Here is a 6,345-nt window from a genome sequence, read left to right on the forward strand (position 1 = left end):
GAGTCTGCTGGGGATGCTCAGGGTGACCCTCGCAGGCCAGTCGGGACGCCCCTCCCTGGAGTGGATGGCTGTGAGGAGGACTGCCCTGCGTGCTGGGGTGATGAGGTGGCTACCGCAAGAGGCCAGTTCATGAGCAAGAGCGGTGTGTGCCAGGATCTGCCCTCCTGGGCTCAGGCCGGGGTGGCAGCCCACTGGGGCTCGGCCTGGTTGGGGGAGAGCCCGGGGGAGGGGAGTACAGGTCCCTTCACTCTCTTGCCTTTTTTTTTTTAAATAATTTTATTTATTTATTTATTTTGGAGGGGAGAGGAAGGTAATTAGGATACTTACTTATTTATTTTTAAATAAATAAGTACTGGCAGTACTGGGAATTGAACCCAGCACCACGTGAAGCATCCACTCCACCACTTGAGCTATACCCACCCCCCTCTTGCTTTTCCAGTCGCAGTTGTCAGACACATCATAGAGGCATGAGCTGAAAACCCCGTCAGATCATGCTATGACTCTGGCTTCCCACCACCATACATACTTTAAAGAAATTAATAGAAAATAACCAATCATTATGTTTACCCAGATATTTACCATTTCTCTTGCTCTCCCTGCACTCCTTCTGTTCCACGCTTCCCTCTGGTATCATTTCCCTTCTGCCGGAAGAATTTCATTTAGCATTTCTTTCAGAGCAGGTCTGCTGGCAATAAATTCCCTTAGTTTCCCTTCCTCCGAGAATGTCTTTATTTCACCTTCATTCCTAAAGGGTGTTTTTGCAGAATACAGAATTCTTGGCTGATGGCTTTGTTTCTTCTTTCAGCACTTAAAAAAAAAAAACCAAACTGTTCTATTGTCTTCTGGCCTCTGGTTTCTGATGAGAAATCCACAGCAATTCAAATTGTTGTTCCCTGTATTGAATGCATTGTTTTTCTTTGGTTGCTTTAAAGACTTTTTCATCTTTAGTTTTATAGTTTGATTCTGACATGGCCAGGCTTTCCCTAGGCTTAGCTTTTTTGGTGTTCACTGAATCTGTAACTCTAAGACTTTCACCAAAACTTAAGATGTTTTCAGCCATTATTTATTCAAAAAACATTTTTTTTTTCTGCACTGCACTTTTTCACGGAGACTGATGACAAGAATGTTAGACCTTTTGGTATTGTTCCATGGGTTGGGTTTTTTTTTCTATCTATTTCCTTTCTGTTGTTCCGTTGGAGAATTGGTATTGATATATGTTGATTTATGTTAATCTATTGAACTATCATTAAGTTTACTGACTGTCTTTTGCACTCTGTTATTGAGTCCATCCAATTGGTTTTTTCATTTTGGTTATTATGTTTGTTTCTAAAACTTCACCTTGGTTCTTTTTGTATCATCTGCTTCTCTGAGGAGACCGCCCATCCATTTCAAGGGGATTTGCCCTGACTTCTTGGAGTATGACTGGAACAGCTGCTTCAGTGTCTCAACTCCAGCAGCTGGGTCATCTGAGCTGTTGTCTCTTATTGCCTTTTCCTTTTGAGAGATGTTACGATCTTCTTGTGTCTTCAAATATCAAGTACTTGTGGGTTACATCCTGGACATTTTGAATGTTTCGCTAATGGGATTATAGATATTGTTTAAACCCCATGGAAAAATGTAGATTTGGGGGTTTGTTTTAACAGGCGATCAGCTCGGTTAGGTTTAGGCTACAGGTTCTTACCTACTTTTTCTGGGCTGTAACCGCCGAACAATGTCAGTTCAGTTTTTAGGGCTTTGCGGTGTTATTCAGATCTGTTTGGTACGTGTGCTAGTCTTGGACCTGGGACCTGTCTGGGACCCTGGGGCTCAGTTCTAAAACCCTTTGGTATGTTGTTTAGGGGGAGCTATGGGGTGAGCTCAGACATTCACATTACTTTATGGGACAGCTTTCTTTAGCTCCCTCCTCTCTGTGATCCCCCAACACTTTCTAGTTCCCAGGAGACCCTGCCCCCTCTACGCTCACCTTAGCCCTCTGGCTAAAAAGCCAGGGTTTTAGTTTCTCTGCTCTAATGTGCCAAAAAGCAATGAGATATATTTATACGGGGTGGGGTAGGGGGAGGGAGAAAGAGGGAGCATGAGAGAGCGAGAGAGAGGGAGGGAGAGAGAAAGTGACAGGGATTTCTCCCCATGCTCCTAGGACCACAGTTCCCTTGGGAAGAAGGAAGGATCTCTCTCCTCGGAGTTCAGCCACCTGTCTGCCTGGCACTGCCATTGCCACCACGACTGTCACTACATTGCCTGGGGGCAGGGGCAGAAAAGAATGGAAAAAATGCAAACAAGCAAAGGTTTTCTACACTCTTTCTGACCTTTATAGGCTCTTTCCCATTTCTCAGACCAGAAATGGAGGACTTCCTTGGAGATGGTTTTTGTCTGTATCCCGTGCACAGTTCAGGGTTTCACACTGTCTCTGAGCCCAGGCCTGGAACTACTGGAGGAAAAAAATGGGAGGCTCACCCCACCAGTTTGGTTGTATTTTGAATCCTGGTTTCCTTCCCAAACACCCCCATCATATTTAGTTTTCAGAGTCCTCAGACAGCAGCTTCATGCGTTCTGTCCGGGGCTTTATTTACATTCAGTGGGAGGAAAGGATGGACTATCCATCTCTATTTGACCAGAATCAAAATTACACCAGCCTGTTTTGACCGTTTGTCAGCTCTGGTGTCACTGTCACGACCCTTGGCTTCATTCTTAACCTGACTCACTGCTACCCCCACGCACAACTCTAGGCTCTCACTTCCCGGCGGCTCCAGATCACACCTCTCGCGCCACCCTGAGCAGGGACAGAGAGCGCTCTGGTGAGTGAACCCTCTGGGATTTGCTCGCTGTGAGCCCGTCCCCCATCCAATCTCTGTGACCAGGGGAGTGGGATACGCTGATCTTGAGGCAATCGTAGCCCGCTCCTGGAGCTGTGATGAAAAGGCTGTGTGTGTGTCTGTGTATAAGGGGGGGGCTCCTCCAGAAGGAAAAGGGGGAATAAAGCTCCCAGGAGAGAAGTATATGGATCCTGGGCTGCAAAGGCACCAGAGGTCCGTGCACTTGCTTTCTGCTGTAGAAAGAGGAGCCCAGCCCTCCGGCTTCATGCTACAGGGACACCTACTCCCACTGTCTCTAGCCTGCTGATTCAGACACAGCTGGAGTGCAGCTAACACCTCTACAAATCAAGGTCATTTCCGCTCTCAAATGGGGGAGTTAGAACGCACACACCAGCAGGCCCAGGCTTGGGAGGTTAGTGCTGTGTTTGTGGTCACCAGGCAGAACTGAGCCTGGTCCCCCGTGTCTGTGGGGTCTGGACCAGCACAGAATGCTTCAGGGTCAAAGGACAGCTGCCAGGAAAGATGACAGACTCAACAGGACAATGTTTGGCTCATCCAGAGAGACCCACTGGAGAGACTATGCTGCTCAGAAAGCCTGGACCTTTTTTGTTATCTCCCCAAGTGGCCTCTTCGAAAGGACAAAGTTCTGCAAAGTTAATCTGTGCTGGTAAAGTCAGACCCAAATGAGCAGGTTAAGGTCCAGTCTGGCTCCAGAGCATGAGAAATGGACTAAGCGATAGATACACCCCCACAGCTCTGAGTCTGAGCTGTCTTCCGTCAGTGGTTCTGATTCTCACTTTGTATTGCCGCACACACACTCGCAGGCCTGCATTCAGCGTCCGCCACCGAGTCATAAGATCTGAGGCCCCCGTTTTCCTACCCAACACAGCATGGCCCTTGACTCACCATCCACTTACCACTCCTCCCGTCCCTCCCCGTCCAAGTCCATTTGATGACTGGATTACTGCGTTCGAGTACTGGAATTTCAGCCAGCCAGCATGGCTCTTGAGGGATCCACGTGTTGTTAAATCCACATATTTCTGAGTTTCGGATGGTGAATGGAGGGAGTTCAGATAGTGAGGGATTCATCCGACAGCTGAGCTGAAGTGTCGGACGTGGGGTTTGCAGAGGGAGAGTGTGGGTCAGAAGGAACAGCCGCGCCGGCCACTTCCCTCGTGCTGATGCGGTGCTGACACGCCGGCCACAGAACTGCTGGAATTTATACATAAGGGTGGTGGCAAAAAGTCCCCTGCCCCTGTCATGGTTCTCTGTGCGATTACGGTCCACCTCGTGCCTTGCAAGGCAGGGATCCTGTCAAGGCTGCTCCCACCACGTCCTGGAGCATAGCAGGTGCTCAAAGCAGCACCTGTTAAATGAATGGATGGATGCATGAATGACTATAAACTCAGGTACACAGAGTAAGTTGGGTTCTGTCTCGGATCCTCTGTTTTGAGGAAGCAGGACACAAAGTCGCTAGGTGACAGCCAGCTCTGGTCAGCTCCACGCCCCAAGGAAACCTCCCAACTTGGAATACCTCACACAGGAGGAAGTGAGCGAGTCCACAGCAGAGGATGTCCTGCAACGCTGCAAGGACAAAGCCCTGGGCTGGCAGATGGCGCTTCCAGAGCCCTCCCTTGTCACTGGGGGCTTTCCCAGATGCTACTGGGTTGGCGAGTCAAACCCGCTCTGGGTGTATGTGGTCATTACGCATTTCAGCTGGTCTCTTGTCAGTTGCTTTGGCCTCACATCTTAAACCGTAAAACCACTGGTGACTGAGGTGGGACCTGCTCTGTCGTAGGTGCTCCGTCCCTCACCAGCCAGCCCAGGCGCCCGGGCCAGAGAGCTGCAACATCCTCCGCCTCCAGCTGACCTGAGGACCATGATGCTTGACCCCTAGCTGGGGGGTGGGGCAAGGGCCTCATTGTGTGCAGTTTAGAAGCCCCGCCCTGCCCCCCCATTCTGATTAGAGACCCGACCCCCACCCCCCACCCCTCCCACCCTGGCACAGGGAGGCTCTGCACAGCCTTGTCCCCTTGCTGCTCCCCGCCACCTTGGCTCACGGGGAAGTCGAGGTGTTGCCAGGTCACACCCCGGGACTCACTTCCAGGATGTTTTTGGCTCCTTGACAACCTCTTCCTGTTTTGGAAGCGAAAAAGTGGCATTAAAAAAGCCAGAGAGGTTTCATTGTTTAAAAAAAAGCCTCCACTGACTGAAGAGGGAAGGGGGAGTCTCCCAATGGCGGAGCCACCCCGGCCCCTATGGAACTGTCCCCTCCTCACCCCTGCAGGACCATCCCCCTTCAGCCCTGTGTAACTAACTGTCCCCTCCTCACCCTGAGGGACCATCCCGTCTGGGCGGACTGACTGCCTTCGCACCTCACTCTTGGGCCTGAGCGTTACTGAAACTGTTTTCTCTCCCGTCTCCATGTTTGTCTTATGTGTCAGAAACTCTAAACTTGCCCACGTTCGTCAGTCATGACACATTTCAAACGAACACGGAAGGCAGTCTGAAAACACTCTGAAGAAAGCTCCCTCTCTCTCCACGCTGTGTGTGTTCACTGAAAGGGATTCACCAGCAGTATTTTCTTTGACTCAAAATGCCCCACATCTGGCTTGATGCTAAGAATAAGCTAAATGATCAGAAAAGTCAAAAGGCAGAATTTAGGAATTAAAGATTCTACAGAGAAATGACCTCCACTATGGGGCGTGACATGGTTTCACGTTCCTTCAAACAAGACAGCAGGGACCTAAGAGGAGACAACTCTGAAAGAATGGGGAAATCCCTGTGCGTGCCCCCGCCACCTCCATTTGCAAAGGCGGGGACCCCTTTCCCCCCCGAGCGGGAGCTGGGGAGGGCCGTGGTCCCAGAGAGGGCAGGAGGCACCACCTTGAGATAATCTCGGGACATCAGCTCCTGGAGACATCATGAACTCTCTTCTCCAAGGCCAAGTTCTCCCTTGACATTTATGGCTGGGAGGCCTTCTATACCATGTTGACTTCTGAGCTGGAGGCCCAGGCTAAGTGCAGGTTAAGGGTTTAGCATAAGCTAACTAAGAGGTAGCCCCGGAGTGCGGGCTCTAAAAGTAACCGCCTCCTTTAAGGCAGCGCACTGTCAAAAAAAAAGTACCTCAGTTGGGACTCTGATAATTTGGGTTAAACTCCAATTTGATCATATTTGTCTACAAACAGCCTCCTCCTGTTTTATTTTCACATGCAAGTCTTGAATGTTTGCACTGATGAGGGGAACGTCTTGGGCTGTAGAAGATACTTGGAATCTTTACTCGGTATATTAGCCAAGCTGCTCACCAGCTCTGACTTTAGGCAACTTACTTGGTCTGCCTGGCTGGTTTCTTCTGCAATAATACAGGGGAAAAAAACCCCCAAAAACCCCAGTGCCGACATCCTATTGTAGTTGTGCGGCTTAACCCAGTTAAATGAGAACACACAGCAGGCACTCAATAAATGCAGCTGCGCGGTTATCATTAACAGTGAGGGCTTGGGGCAATTTACCCGCAGGGACAAGGTTACCAGAA

Source organism: Camelus bactrianus, chromosome 28 (genome assembly GCF_048773025.1).
Source record: "Camelus bactrianus isolate YW-2024 breed Bactrian camel chromosome 28, ASM4877302v1, whole genome shotgun sequence".
NCBI classification, from domain to species: domain Eukaryota; kingdom Metazoa; phylum Chordata; class Mammalia; order Artiodactyla; family Camelidae; genus Camelus; species Camelus bactrianus.